The following is a 16,697-nucleotide window of genomic DNA, read 5'->3' as shown; positions in this document are numbered from 1 at the left end:
TTTTTGCTGTAGCTGTCACTGTTATTTTCAAATAAGAATCGTGACCTCTCTCTACTACGCAGGCTACCTGACTGAATTTCCTACCTTCAGGCATCAAGTTCAGCAGTATGATCCCTCTGGTCTTTTCAGACAGGTCTTATCTCTCTCTTATCCTTTATTTCCTTTGAAGAAAGCTGTCCCTCAGGAGCAAGTGAAAGCAAAAGAAATTACAGAAGCCCACTGGATCTGGTTAAAGGCAGCCTGAGAAATACTGAAGCCCTCAAGTTCTGCAGCTTTATTATCAGCATTGTTTTGCACTCTGCTTGCCCACACAGTTGCAACATGTTCTGCACACAGTCCATTAACACATGCCCAAGAAGACTCAGTCCTCACAGATTCATTCCAGTTTAGCTGTGCAACTAATCTGGCTTTCACCCTGCCCACAATGCTATAGGAATGCCAGTAAAGGCTTCAGCAAAGACTTGCGTGAAAAGAAAGCTTGCACTGAGGATGGAGTTGTTCAGGGAATAAATACAGCTTCTTCTTCTTTCTGCAGGGATTCTACTTATATTAGTAGATAGAGCTCTTCTCAGATTAGTTTCCAGAACTGGAAATAGTATCTCAAAAACTAAGCATTACAGGTAAATGTACCCAGAGCAATATGAGCAAATATTTCCCATCATCAAACCTATAGGACCTGCTACAAGTCCATTGCCAAGTTTGGCACCTTATCCTTTTCCTGCTGACTGTGCAGGAGGATATATATAAGAAGCTGAGGGTTTCTCAAGAGCTGAGAGCTGAGACAGCTGTTAGCACTCCCTCATCACTTTTGGAAGCTCCTCATAGTACTTGTGTATAGGAAAAACATATAGGAGCAATCAATACTGCTGCCTGCCTCCTGTTTTATACATGCCATATCTCAGGATCTCTGTCCCCAAGAAGTAGAGTTGCCAACTCCCTGCAGTTTAGGAGGTTGTCTTTCCAAAGACAGGTGGATGGGCAAGTATATTGTAGTGGCTGGTGAAAAATGTAGAACTAGGGAACTAAATACACAGACATAGTGAGAAAAGTATCAGAAGTTAAAAAGACACTCTGGATGGCTAAGAAATAGATGCTAAACATATCCCTAAATCAGAAGGAGAATACTAGAAATCCATTGTCATTCTTAAAAGTTGTGGACAAATATAACCAGTCTGAATAGAAATAAAGCAGTTACTACAAAAAGAGCTGAATCTATGATGTGAAATACAAAAAAATAAATACAAATGTTGAATAATTTAATTTCAGAATAACTTTTCCACTAGGGATAGTTGTATTACACCACTGTAAGCAAGTACAGATCTGGGACCCTATCATGTTCCTGAAATGTTCATACGAAACAACTTATTTTCTTAGCTTATTCCCATTTGGAAATTTCCATAGCTCTGTAAACTAATTTAACGGCTAAATTGTATGCACTGAATGAGTAGCATGATTGAAGTTTCATTGTACGTATCTGTGTACTGCCAGAAAAATTGGACCTAAGCTTCCTCATGACTTTAAAGTGCTTGTCCCTATGAAGTTCCTCTGACAGTAATACTGGAAACCAGGGGAATGGTTAGGACTGTTGAGACCAACCTGGTAGCTGAAACTGGGTGTGAAGACAACAGATAAGGCTGTCTAATGGTTTATTATTCTGTGGCCCTGTTTTCAGTCATTACTAAGATTTTTCCCAACTAAGCATATAAGCTGAAATTTCCATGCTGAGTATCTATCCAACTTTAACTTTGGCTCAGCCCTCCTTTAAAATTAGATTTGACAATTTTTCAAATTTTCTCCACAACTGCTTTTTGGGGTCTGCCTCTTCGCTCTTCTTATAAACCTACTTTATATATTGGAAGGCCACAATAAGTTCTTCCTGTAGTCTTCTCTTCTCCGGGTTTAACAATCCCAACCCTAAGCATTCCCTCATAAGAGAGGTGCTCCATCCTGCTGATCAGTGCTGTGGCTCTCCTCTGGACCTACTCTACCAGGTCCATGTCTTTCTTGTACTTCGGACCCAAGCTGGAAACATCATTCCAAGTGGGGTCCCAGAGTACAGGGGGAAAATCACCTCCCTTAACCTGCCAGCCATGTATCTTTTTATGCAGTCCAGAATATAGTTGGCTTTCTGGGCTGCAAGTGCACATTGCCAGCTCACGTCTACCAATATCCACAAGTCTTTCTCTGCAGGGCTACTCTTAACCCTTTCATACCCCAATCTATATTAATTTTGGGATTACACCAATTGGAGTGCAGGACCTTGCACTTGGTCTTGTTGAACTTCATGAGGTTGTATTAGGACATTAAAATAGAAAGAGTGATGAGAGCAATACAGATTTTCATTGCATTTTTGAATTTCAGGCTGGGCCTGTCAGTGAGTCAGATGTGCATGCTCCTTGGCTCAGGAGCAAGAATTGGACCAGAAAAACAGAACACTTCTGATAGCTCATGCCCAACTGTCTTTTGGGTAGATCCTGGAATCCCTCTGCACACCAGAGAGTAACTTACTCCATAAATATTCAAGTAAATGTCAATGGAATTAAGAGAAAAAGAACATACTAACCAAGGTGGCTAAAAATAGCAGCAGTTAGATCTGTTTGACACTCTTCAAGATGATGATAGGCAGTAATGAAACTCCAGAGGAAATCTCTACCGTGTGATAAACTAAATTCTGAGGGTTTAACATTGCAATGTGACTATTGTAGTTCATTATTAGTAATATATTTGATTTTTATATCCTTCCTAGATACATATACAGGAAAATGTATTTTGCACTACAGCTGGAAAACATTATCCTGCTTCTTTTTAAAAATATATATTGTTTTGAATATTTCAACAATTTTTTGTATACTATTGACAGTTTTAACTTTATTAAGATTTAGTGCATTTTTGTTCTAGTTAAATTATCGTTTCTTACTGCTCTTAATATTTCTAGCCACTCACTGATAGCCTGACATATTCTTAGCTACTTTTCATCCCCTTTTGCTGATTTACCATTTCCAGGTTCACTGGAGCTTTCATTAATTGGGAATTAATACATGCATTGTTGAACAGAAATGAGGATGAACTTGGATTTCAAAATTATAATAATCTATTGAGAAATGTAGGATATAAGTTTTATTCTTCATTAACAAATAAGTCAGGAAACACTGCAGCTACTTATACTGCTATAGAAAGGCCTTCTCTAAAGCCTTCTAGAAACCCAATTGGAAATGCCAGAAAGATTTTCAGTCAGGACCTCAACAAATCAAATATTAAGATTCATAATCAATTGAAGTAGTTGTGTGCACTCTACAAATCAGAAAAAACTTCTTGGTAGACATCCTGATGCTGCTGAATACTGTAAAGTGACAATGCTTAAGACTTGCAGCAGGAAGCAAGCAAAAATATCTTCTACTTTTGAGAAGTCATTTTCTATATACCAACTTCTGTCGGTTGATACTATATGTCTCTTTTAGACATGAACAGTACTTATTATAGAATTTTAAATCTAAAGTTATTGTATTATAGACACATTCTTATTTTCTACCAATTTTAGGTGGAATATGATTTTCAGATGAATCTGGTAGTCAGAATGCAATTTCTCCATTTCCAACGTGTCTAGAGAACAGAGGTTAATAAACTTTTCCCTGGGCAGCTCCAACAGGTCTCTTCTAATTACCAGTAGCTAAACTTTGTGTTGTGCTGTTACTTCACTGAGAAACAGGAAGTTGTAGCTCAATGATGTTCTCCGGGTACAAAGTCAGGGTGTTGACTCAGTGTCAGTTTAGAAGAGAAAATGTGGTGTATCAAAATAACATCACTGTTTCTTTACTCTTCCTTGTGAATGCATGAATATACACCAATCATTATGTATATGAACCTCTAGAAGTAATGAAGGAACTGAAGTGTCACACTTCATTTCTCAGGGCTGCACACACATGGGGAAACACCATTTTGTAAGTGAAACCTGCAACAGCAAATTTAAAGATTTTTGTCAAAAAAGTTCAGGAATCCTAGAGGTCTCAGGAATCTTGCTCGCAACTTTTTCAAAGCACAACTTGGAAATAAACATGAAAAAAATGTAACCATGGGGGTCACTCTTGTGGCATTTCTAACCTCAAATTCCTACTGCAATAAGAAACATAACATCCACTGAAAGAAGTACCTGGAGGGAGAACTGGCTCTAGTTTTAGCCCTGTCTCTTTCAGCAGGTTTGCTGTAAAAGCCTGATACATAATTTGTGTTATAACTGTTACAGTGGAATACTCATTATTATTACTTTCTTTTTCTTTTTTTTCCACATAAGAGCCATAAATGTGTTTATTTTATGGGTTACTCCTTTTTTAATGGGTTACATTATATTCCTCTCAAGAAGGCTTCTTTGCTTATGATCAAAACTCCAAAATTCTCATGGCAGTGCATAGGTGTTTATTATCTTACTCCTAAGGATTATAACATTTAGTAGCTATTCACCCTAAAATACTCTATGCCACTGTCTCTATGGACTGTTAAATGCTTTTTTGCAAAATAAATAAATTGGAAATAAAAAATTGTATTGTCTTCACTATAGGAATAAATACCATTAGAATATTGTCATACATAAATAAGAGCCCTTAATACAGGTTACACTAGTGATTTTAGTTTGAGTTGGCTGTCCCATTGAGATAAAATTAACTGCTGATGGAGCCCTTCTCAAGACAAATCCATTCAAGGGACAGTCATCATTCAGCACCTGCCTGAGATATATATATAGATAGATAGATATAGATAGATATAAAGACCAGATTTTTCTTTGTTTTTTTCCTCACAAGGCACTGGGAAAAAAAAATTACAGTGCAATTCTGGATGAAGAACTACAGGACAGTCCTGTGTACCTTGATGTTATACAAGTGAATGCAGGATTACTTTGAAAAGTAAATACAGAAGTATTGCATAACCATCCTTAGCTCAAGGATGCTTTTCCTTTAGAAAAGAAAACCTTTCAGTGATACATGCACGAAGAAAGACATGCTGTCCAAAGTTTATTTAGTTTATTCTGTTAGCATGTATAGATTACCTATATCATACATACAGACTTCACATAGAATAACTAAACTCAGCTATTCTTCAGCCATGTCTTGATTCCTTATCCTTCTTTTATAGAGCAACAGATATTTCTTCAAATTCAGTTGATTTTTGACATGCATCAAATCCTGCTTGTGGTCTCAAATGTTTCTGTTATTATAATCACCAGAAACATTTATTTCTGCTGAAGTAAGTATTGGTTCATAATCATTATAATTTGAAGTTGGCAGGAAAATTGGGAGTATTAAACTGTTTCTTTATGCTCCACACCCTGTTTACAGCCACAGTATACAAAGTGTATAAGCTATATTTAGCTGAAGAGAAGCTTATTACTAGACTGCTTCTTATCACTTCTGAGGAATCTGCCAATAGCCTGAAACTCTGCTAGTGCTGGGAGATAGTCTATAAAATTTAATTTTATAGAACTGAAATAATAACAAACAGCAGTTGCAGTGATACGAGTTTCCTCTTAAAAAGCTTGAGACTGATAAAAAATAGAAATAAGCAGTAGGGAAAAGAGCTTAGCTATCACACTTCAGTGGTCTTCTTCCTTACTTAACTTTTCCCACTGAGAAAACTATTTTTCTGGTTTGGATGTGGGTTTTTTTCCCACAAAGAACATAATTCTCCACCTTAAAATACCTGCCTCTCTTTTCACCTGTTGCCAATGCATGTTTCGCCTTTCCTCCACAAATAAAAGACACTGTTCTAGGTGCATGCAATCTGTACCGATTGGTTAGCACCTTTCAAAATAACAGTATGCAAGAAAACTATCTAGAATTCAACTGAGTAAGTATGTCTCTCTTTTCTAACAAAATCTATGATTCTTTTCCTGATAATAACATTATTTGCACTTTGATCAAGCCCACAGTTGATACCACACTGGGTGGGACAGTCTGTTTGCCATCCTAAGGGACATAAATAGGCTGGATAAGTTGGTCAGCAGGAAACCTAAGAAATTCAACAGGGGTATGTGCAAAGTCTTTCCCCTGGGAAGGCATCTCCCTGGAACTGAAACAGCCTGGGGCCAACTTCTGAGGATCAGCTCTGTGGGAAAGACCCTGGGGGTTCTGGTGGGCACTTGGGCCAGCAGCACATCCTCAGAGCAAAGATGGCCAATGACAGCCTGGGCTGTATGAACAGAGATTGGGGAAAGTGGTTATTCATCCATTAGATGCATTCATTAGATGACACCTAGATACTTCACCCGGTTTAAGGCCCCTCAGTACAAGACAGAGATCAATAAACTGGATCCGGCTCTGTGGAGGGCCATAAAGATGGTGGGAGCTGAAGCACCTGCTCTGTGACAAGAGGCTGGGGGAGCTGGGCTTGCTCAGCCTCTGGACAAGCAAGAGACGGCTTCAGGGGAACCTAAGAGCAGCTCCAGTGACTGTGGGAGGTCTTCGAGATGACAAGGTGGGCTCTTAATCCATAATCCTTATGGGTTAGGAAAGAGGGAAGCCTGTGAAACTTACTGACCATAAGGTCTCAGATAAAAAGAACTTTGCAAGTTTTTAAAGAATAATCAAACATTTCTGCAGACAGCGAGGATTTAAATAGATGCTTCAGCAAATACAGTGATAAAGAACATAATCTTTGTATTTTAAGGGCATAAATCTCAAAATGACAATGCTAGAACAAAGTCTGCTACATGTACCTGACATTTCATAAGTAGCTCATGGGGCTTTTTGTCCTTCTTCAAGTATCTGTGCTCCATACTGTCAAACGCAGACCATTACAATGCACTAGCTACAGCAGTTTCTGCTATAATCCAAGCTTTAACTATTTGCTACACCCTGTCTCCCAATATACCTATTAGCTATACTGATATCTTTTTTTCTCTGTATTTTATTATAGATAACTTTACTGCTCAGTTGAGTCACAGAGTTGCATTGTTTGGGGCTGCAACACTACAGTTTCCCTGGTGATCATCCAGCAGATTAGTATCTGCCAGAACGTCAGCCTTTCTTTATTGTTCTCCAGTGATCATCAGTAAAATTACCACCTCAGTTTCCATGGTTGATGAAATGCTGTTAATATTTCTCTTATTAACTGAAAGTGAATAGAATCAGCAGTAATGTTAAGGACCCTTGAATACTCCATTGCATCTTAACAGTCAATCCTACATGTTATTGATTGTTTCAATGGAAGAGAGTAATACATAGTTTTTTGGACCACAATCATCATATCCATTTGCAAAAGTCATGGAAAGTCAAGATTTGAATTAATCAGTAAAGTATTCTAAGGAACCCTACTGAGAGACAGCACAATACTCCTGTTCTGTGGTGATGGGAATTATTCTAGTTCCCATTATAACAAAAAGCAATGAAATTAGGAAAGAAATAACTTGGGTTGATGCTGATTATATGACAGAAGTTAAAATGCAATGAGACTTTATTTTACTCAGTCAAAATGCACTCTGCATTAAAAAACATAACATGACATAAAACTATGTAATGTGATTAAATAACTAAAACTAAAGCATACAAGAACTAGATGGCACAAGCAGGAAAGAAGAAATATTTCTTCTAATAACTTTCAGCCTTTCTGTATAGGCTGAAAGTTAATAAGATGTAGACTACATGGGTGAGTTTCAGCTTACCTAACCAGAGATATCTCTAATATAGTAATCTGAGTAAGAATTATTCACTCTCAATTCTTTCCATAATCCATGAAATTAAATGAACTGTAGCAGTCATCTGACCTATGCTAAGCATCTCCTTCAGGAAAAGATGAATCTCAGACTAAAAATGATTCACACTTACCCTATAAAACTATACTTACCTCTGCTGACTTTGAGAATAGTCTATAGATGACTACTTCCATGTTATAAATAGCATTGTTTCACTTCTGTCCCAGAACAGCAGGAGAGAAAGAATGAACAAGACCATGTGAAGAGATATAAAGCAGACTGAATATGGAAGTTCACTGAGGCAGGTAAATTTTAGAAGTAGGACAGTGCAAGTTTTGGGAAATCAAGCAGTCCTTCTGGAAAACTGATTTTTAGATGGACAGATGAGCCTTTCTACACCCCATATGACAGTTTCCTTTCCACTCTTAGAGATTAATCCAGGCTCAGAACATCATTTATTGGAGAATATGAAGTTTAAGTGATTCTTATGATTACATTAACAAGAAAATCAATGACTTCTAGCTTATTAATTTTGCTTTGAAGAGCTGGGAATAGTTTCTTAAGCAACAAAGTCAAGCTATGTCCCTAGCTGTCTCTTGGAGCAAGTGCCATCCATACTAGTCAACCTGGACTTAGAAAGCGTATCTTAGCTTCTTATACACCTAGGTTTCATTTCCATGGAGCATAAGAGTATTTAAGGAGGTGGTTTCTTAAGTCTCATCCCAGAATGAAGCCAGGATTCAGGATGGGAATGCACCAGGAACTGGAAGCCACAGACTGAGAAAGCTTAGTTTGTGAAACTCTCAGAAGAGTCCAAGTGAGCTGTTACCTTCTTATGCACGGCAGACCCTGTGATTTTGGAAGTGCACTACAGAGTGCATGTTCCTGCTCACATTAAGTAACCCCATACAAAAAAAAAAAAAAGATTGAACGAGTGTGTTAACTGTTAGTGCTAAGATAGTTTGTCAGCACAACAGCAGGATTCTGCTTAGCTCAAGAAATCCTGTATCTTGGCATGCATATTTTGGCATGCAGGTCAGGGATGTTATTAATCACTAACAGGAGGGAGGGCAAACGTGAACTATTTTGGGCAGCCTATGTTAGAAAGAATTGAACAAGTCACATAACCTAAAACACACATTCTAAGGAGAGAAATGTCAAAGAAACATGCTGGATAGAAACTAGGTAAGTTATTCCACTGAGAGATGAGGTGTGTGTGTCCTTTCTCTGGAGGCTGTAGGTACAGTTCAGAAAAGCCTCCTCTGAGCACAGCCTAAGTATACTTGATCCTGAGGTAACTTACAGATCTACATCTGTCTATGTAACAAACAGGGAATACTGACTTTTTTCAAATTAATAAACATCTGGGTGTTGTGGTTTTTTTTGGGGGGGGGAGGTTATGTTGTATGAATAGAAATTGAAGCTTACTTCTGTTTGCATTTTGAAGTATTCTGTGTGTTTTTCTACTGAAGAGATTTGGCAGAAAAGCTTTGAAATAGTTGAATTGTGCAACACTTTAAAGCTTAACAACGTCTGTCAGATTAAATTACTTACACTTTTTGCTGAAATTAATTCTACTTGGATACAATATTAATTACAGATTCCAAAAATCTCTGGGATACCTTAAAAAACCTCCTGGTTTTTAAAGTTTTAAAAGTTTTCCAGATATAATTTGAGAATAAGATTATCTTCAAATGGATCAAAAAATCTCTTTCCATTTCTACCTCACTATTTGATTCTCTTAGTTTCTGTGTCTCAGCTTTTCAAAATTAATTCCTAAGCAGTGAAATCGTCAGCCTGAGTTTCAAGGTAACTCTGCAATGCTTTTATGACACTGCATTCTGCTTTTGGAAATAGTCCAGTGTATGGAAAATCCCTCCCATTTGAGCAGGAATGGATTCCGAGTGTCCACCTATGAAGTTCAGAAATCTGTTTATCTGGTAAAACTACTTTTTCAGAAGGAATGTCTTACTATAAACCTCACTCCCTTTCCCATGAGCCTAATTATACAGCAATTGCTCTCACTAGGCCTCAGGGCATTTTATTTTTAGTGAGTTTAATGATGCTATATGCTGGCAAATTCAGGAGGATTTTGCAGGAAGACCTGTATTCAAACTCTTTCTGTAGCACCTACTTAGTCTTAAGCACAAACCTTTGAGTATCCAGTATATGGAGGAACCCTTTCATGTATGCCGTAATATCAATGATTTTTCCTTTATGAAACGAAAAGATACAAATGGTACTTGCTGCATAGAATTATTATCTAGTATTTTAAAAGAGGTTTTTACTAGTTCAAATAGAGACATCTTATGAGACTTACAGTTCACATGATGTCAACATCAGGTTTGTTTCTAGTCACGGAATACAAAAGTCACGGTGCATAAATGATTTCTCTGTGCTGTAAGGAAGTATGAAATTGGAAAAATCACACCAAATGTGGCTGATGAACAGAAAATGTCCTGACTGGCATTCTTCCTTGTGTGAGGTAGTTGCAAAGCCAAGCAAAGAGCTGTTTAACAAAATAAGCAAATATTAAAACAAATATGCATAACTTCAGATACATGTTTCAGTTTAATGTGACTGCCCTTCTCCAGATGTAAGATTGGTCTTAATTTGATATAGGTATACCTGCTATTAAAAGAACTACTGAACAATGTCTTCCATAAGTTTTAATATATCTGTCTTGAAATTCATACATTGGCTATTTTCTCTTAACTTACCTAAGTATCCTCCGCATTTATTTATATCACATAAGAAATTAAGGTGCAGTCATGAATGCTATTTGAATGAACGAAAAAAAATGCTGCATCTGGGCATGCTCAGGTATATGAAGGACAGCCATATGCTGCCACAGTTGTGCTAGATCTGACATAGTACTGGACTGTTTAGATGGAAATAGCTTAGGCTGATGGAAAGTAAGATCAATTTTCTCCAGTCACTTACAGATACTAAAATTTAGAACGTACAAAACTTGACCCAAGAAAACAAAGGATTTAAGTATTAATGGTAGGTTTTATAAAACATAGCATGGGGGAGACAGTGTACTGCAACAGGGCATGCTCTTAGCCATTGTTCCCATCCAGCTGCTATGTCTGGGCTTGCTCCTCAATATGCAGCAGGAAGCCCCAGAGGAGGATCCCCTTCATAGTCCTGTTCAAATACAAAGTCAAGATACAGCCAAGGTTCATTCACACATAACTGAGGACTTGGAAAGCACTCCCAGGACCTGCAAGTTGCTTATTGGCTCTAGGCTTCCCAGGCAGATTGAGGGAAACGGAGAGAGATACTTTAAACAAATGTGTGCTCTTCAGGTAAGAGAAAAGTGGAAGGAGAGAGACAAAAGAGAAAGAGAGAAAGAAATAGATACAAGCATGGTATTCTTGAGGAAGAAATTATATACAGAAGCAGAAGTCCTATACTCTTTAGAGGATTCTTGAGTGATGAATTGCCTAAAGCAGGGGAACACGCACAGATGTTTTAGTGCTTTGTGCAGGTCTGTATGCTTATAAAGAAAAGAATAACTCTTCTGGACCCTGCGTGTCTGTTGGCTTCATTTGCACATCTCACTAAAGACAAAAAGTGTAAATCCTCCACAAGGCTACAGAACCATGAGTTCTTAAAGTAATGGGAAGTCTTAAAATATCCTGGAGCTCTTGGGTGGTGATACAGCAGATCTGCAGGGAAAATCCAAGGAATCTTTTGTGGGTTTTGTTTGTTTGGCTGGGCTTTATTCTTTTAACTTAACCCAAAAATACTTCTGAGTTCCCCAAAAAGATAGGTGCGACAGCTTTCCCCTGACTTCATACTGCAGTGCAACGCACCTGCATGCCAGCAAGAACACACACAGCCAGAGAGGTTAAGGAGAAAGTCAGTATTATAGCCTGCTCAGAGCAAGAAAAGGAGGAAGGTTCAGGAGTCCTGTATGGTGGGGCTTCAAAAGAACAGCATGCTGAAGGCCAGTTCTACCAGGCTGGTGGCACCTGGGAGAAAGTTAGCATCTATTACCCATTTTGTTCTATTACACATTCAAAACACACTGACTTTAAATTAACAGGAAGAAACAACACCTAGTACACTAGTAGTTCCTAAAACACCTGTTCATCTTAAATCAGGTATATTATGGTATTTTATGTGCATTGTATTGCTCATATAAGAGTACCAGAATTGTTTACATATTTTAATCGCATTTCATAATGACCTTCATAATAATCTTACAGATGCCTAAGCTGAAGCTAAAAGAATTTGAAAGCTTCTCAAAATGTTTATGTAGCTGCACTGAACTTAAAAGGTTAAAACTGCAAAAGTGATGGAAAGAAGATAAAAATCGTGGTGATAGATTTTACATGAAAACTTGAAGACTGTGTTTTTTAACTGATAAAACATACAGCCTGAAAACACTCAGAATAGCCTGAAGCTCATGACTCCTCTAATTGCAGTAATCTTTAGTCATTATAGCACTGATAGTAAGCTAAAGAACATATATATGAATATGTACAAATATCAGTTCTCAAGGAGGGATAGTCATAGCACTGAGAAAGTACTGGTATTTTCTGTAGAATTATACTGATTTCTGAAACCTCAACTACCAGTGTAAAAATGTAAGTAGTATTTTTAGAAAATGTGAATTTAAAATTAGGTTCCTGAAAACATTATACCACAAGCTCAGTATAAACAGTGTTTTTCAGAACTGGTGAGTATCAGTCTCCAGTGATTGCAGAGCAGTCCAGACTTCCCACCTTTTTTTAGTCTCAGGTTTCTAAAGCAAGCAAAAGAAAAAAAATAGCCAGTTAGGTGTATAAAATCAGAAAAAGAAGATCTGACAGGCTAGCTGTATCATTCAGGAAAAATAAAATATCATTCAGTGTAAAGTAAGTGAAATAATGCTGCCAGCAATAATAACCAAAGAGAACTCCAAGGAAGCTGGTAAAGGACTTCAAAGCTTGTGTGTGGCACCACTCAGGGAGTATCAATTTAGTGATATAATGAAAACAAAAGAAAGAAGAAATTCATGTAACAAGTTTGTCAATTATAACCATAAAATTAACCTGCAGAATTATGTTGTCTTATTCAATAAATATTCAATAAACTTCCAATTAAAATTTTGACAACAGATGTATGGCAAAGACATTTTGACAGTTCATTTAGGACTATCTGCTTAGACATGGAAAGTGGAACTCAGAACTTCACAGAAAGTGAAGTTTACCGTTATGAGAAAATGTGCAAATGTCTTCAAGGACAAATGCTGCTCTGTCCAGAGAAAAGACAAAGAAACTAACACCTACACAAAGGAGCCTGGTTCTGCCCTATTTGGCTTGACATTAACCAGTCAGCATAAACAGTCACCCAGCTAGTGCATGTATGGCTAAAAGAACAGCTGCCAAAAAAATTACATGCTGCCTTTACTCCATGCAGTAGTGAAAGGGTGATGGAGGGAAACTGGGTTGTTTCAGAAAGGAAAGTGAGGGGGAAACAAAGCAGGCCTACACAGGCAAAAGGATTCAATAAGAAAAAATACTTTAAATGTTTCTATGTCAAAGGCATATTACTTGGAAGGAGAAACAGAAGCTGAGGAATCTTATGCAGGGAGGATTTCAATCTGTGTGGTTAAGTTTTAAGTACCAGCAGCCATGGCTGCATCATATCTAAATAGCTTATTTGATAAAGAGATGCTTTAGCTGAAGCATCGTTTTGCAGCACTTGGCTCACAAACAGGAACTCACATACACAGAAAAACAGGTCCAAACAAAGACAAATAATCTGGCCAAACAGTATTGATTTTATGCAAAACAATTGCTTTCAAAATTTACTGACCTCTCTCTCCCATTACTTCTGCTTCTGGAATCCATGTTTCTATTTGCATGTCCGCAGACACTAGCTTACCAAGCATGTCCCCTGCATTACTTTGATTTGCACTCCCTGCTAACAGCATCTTTTCTCCCATTCCCCAATTCAAAGCCAAATATAATTAACTCAGTCAGCAGCACCAGTTTCCAAATGCACTGCCAGGTCTCATTTCTCTCACATCCTCTCCCTGCTGTGATTACCCCAAGATTTCTCTCTTGATCTTTCATCAAGGCTATATGTAAGCAAATTTTTTCCAAAGTTTCATTTTCCAAATCACAGATTCTTCCAAATTGCTCTCACTGTCACCAGGCTCATATCATCATGCATATCATTTATGGCAATGTTCTACCTCAGCCTAGACAAATGTGATGTGTCATCTTTGATATCCATTCAAAATGCTGCCATGAAGTTCCTTTTCTGAGCCCATTATCTCCATGTATCTTTCTTACCTATGCATTCATCTGTTGGTCATCCTTTCTCTACCTCATCAGTTATAGCTACTTACTTTCCTTTCCAAGAATTTTCAAAGTCTAATTCATTCCCCTTCAGCCCTCCAAGAATTTCTTATTCTGTATCCAACAGCTCATTATGTTTGCCCTCTATGTCTGACTTGTTAAATGCAAGGATCTTTGTTCTTCTTTCTGTGCCATACTTCTCTGTAAACAGCCCTGAATGAATAGTAAGAGACAATTAAAAATACATCTATTGTCTGAGTCCAAGATTAGAAGCACTGAGGTTCTGAATTCAAAATGCTGTTAACAGTAAAGCTGGGTGAAAAATTTACGGCATGGAATTTATTTAATGAATTTTGCTTAATTTTCTGTTTACAAAATGGTGAATTTTGTATTCAGAAGTACTTGCCAAATAATCTTTGCAAATTATCCTTGCTGTGTTGCTTAAAACCAAGAGAATTTGAAAACTAATCTGTTTTGATGTGTATACATGAGGAATTTCTGTAGCCTGGTTACAGGAGTGTATCTTAGAGGCAGGCTGTGGGTACAAATCCTGGTGATTATATATCTAAAATTCACTGCCTGACAATAACTTCTAAAATTACAGTTGTGGTGGTGGTGGTGGTGATCATTCCTAGCAATACACTTACCTTCCAGAATACCATATGAAACAAATGAAAAAGATATAAACACACAAGCTATTTTTGTTTTAAGAGTGCAAATGCTTTTTTCAAAAGAATTGTCATTTTATTTTAAGTCTGATTCTCTAAGGAAAAGAAAAAGGGTTCATTGCCTGAGTTTTGTCTTTCTGTAATGTTCAACTGAGTCATTTTCACTCAACCCCACAGCAGCTTTTTTAGACTTCTGCCTAAAAAAAAAAATATGAAAAAAAGATCTGGGGAGAGGAAAAAAGACACATAAGCTCCAAAATAGCCAGAGTGCACACTGCCTTGCTCATGAGTGGGCTGTGGAGGGAAGCAGGGGATGTGTAGGGAGGCCGAGGGGACATGGGGGAGTAGGGAGATGGAGGAAAACCCAGGATAAAAGGATCTGGAAAATAACTGGCTATATTAAGGTAGTAACAGTGGAGAAAAGGTGTTAGAGGTGTAAGAAATCCTTCCATACAAAATTAGGTTTTGTTTATTCCTCTGCTCATAGAATTACATGGGGGTCTTAACTTTTTGGAGTATTTATTCCTTTTCTGAATGCACAAATCTTACACTACCCATCTCAGCAGCCATTATCTTATTTCACAGGTCAGGATAGTACTTCAATACAGTTAACATCTTTCTATCATCTAAAGCAGCACAAAGCTAGGTGAAAAGCAGAAGGCCACAGCCTGAATGGTATAATATTCCTGACCTATGTATAAATATTCCTTCTTAGTGTTCTCACAGGACTCAACCAACCTTTGTTCCAAACAGGTCATAGAGTTTTACATACTTTATTTCCTATTCCCATGCAACCACGGTTTTCAACAAAGAATGTCCTGAATGCCTCAAAAAAGATGACTAAAATTATTCATCTGGGAAAACACTAACTACACCCATGTACCGGATACAGCATGTGAAACAGAGTCACCAGATATCACTCTTGACTGTGGGTCAGAATTTCCTCAAGTCCTATTCTCACAGTTGGATTGAGATCAAGTGAAGCAACATCACATCAATACAAACTGTGATCAAACTTCCAATCTTTTCTGACTATAGCACTGATAAAATTTTCAATCGAGGGTTAGTAGCTTCCATTGCAGTCCTCTCCCAACATGGCCTTTTGCTTCTGAACATTAGTAAAACAAACCACTAGCCCAGGAGCATAAAACTTATATACAGCTAGATCTTTTACTTTGCTCTACTGTCCTACCAACATATATCTACACCATGTTCAGTTCTACCTGTGGTATGTGTTGAAACTTTACAGTTACAGTTGTTTTTTAAGTGGGTAATCAATATTTTTGGGTGCTTTTTGAAGTGTTGCACAGGCTAAAATTGAAAGATAAACCTTTTCTCTATAGCCTATCAAGAAATACTATTTGAAACGGCTTGAAAACTGGTGATTTAGTTTCCAAGCATCAGACACGAAATGAAGTCAATATATAATTTTACAGCTACATTTGTTTCCTTTGGTGTATTCAGTTATAAAAGGAAATTTGCTTTGCTTTTCTATACAAAAATAAAGGTATTCCATATACAAAATACATTCTCTGTAGACTTCACAGGATAATTATACAGATAATATCTTAACTGCATTTATTAAATTCTACCTGCCCACTCTTTTCTCTCAAACACATAATGGACACCAAGTCCATCGAAGAGAAGTGAAGGTGATGAGGTTGCTAACAGAACTAACCCTTGCAACATCTCCTTTTCTGAGGGCAGTAAAGGAGCATGGCACTCCAGTGCCATGTCCCACTTGTTCCATTTACTATGAATGGACACTAGTTGTCGTCTTCAATTTTTCAGTGTAAATTTAAATCTCATAACAATTTCTTTTTTGTGAATGCTTTCTTTTTTATAGAAAATTTGAATTCTTTCAGATAAAAGATACCTACCTAAACACTAAACCATTCAACTTTCAGCTGAAACAGAATGCATTTGAGCATCAGCCAGGAGCTGCAGCTTGGGCTAGGATAATCACTGTGCACTTCATCATCCTTAGGACATTGTGGCTGATGTGTCACCTAAAGGAAACTAGGCTATACGACAGAAGGAATGCCTATAGGA

General features: G+C 37.5%; 1 protein-coding gene across 1 annotated transcript in view; it reads right to left on the bottom strand.

Moving 5' to 3' along the window:
* The window catches only part of GUCY1A2 (guanylate cyclase 1 soluble subunit alpha 2), a 147,430-nt gene that overhangs the window by 48,078 nt on the left and 82,655 nt on the right, over positions 1 to 16,697 (bottom strand). The window lies entirely within an intron of this gene.

Source organism: Pezoporus flaviventris, unplaced genomic scaffold (genome assembly GCF_033815535.1).
Source record: "Pezoporus flaviventris isolate CSIRO_AGI_PZ_B2104156 unplaced genomic scaffold, CSIRO_AGI_Pfla_v1 ptg000025l, whole genome shotgun sequence".
Classification (NCBI taxonomy): domain Eukaryota; kingdom Metazoa; phylum Chordata; class Aves; order Psittaciformes; family Psittacidae; genus Pezoporus; species Pezoporus flaviventris.
The sequence above is the reverse complement of the archived record's forward strand: the minus strand, read 5'-3'. Positions and strand labels throughout refer to the sequence as shown.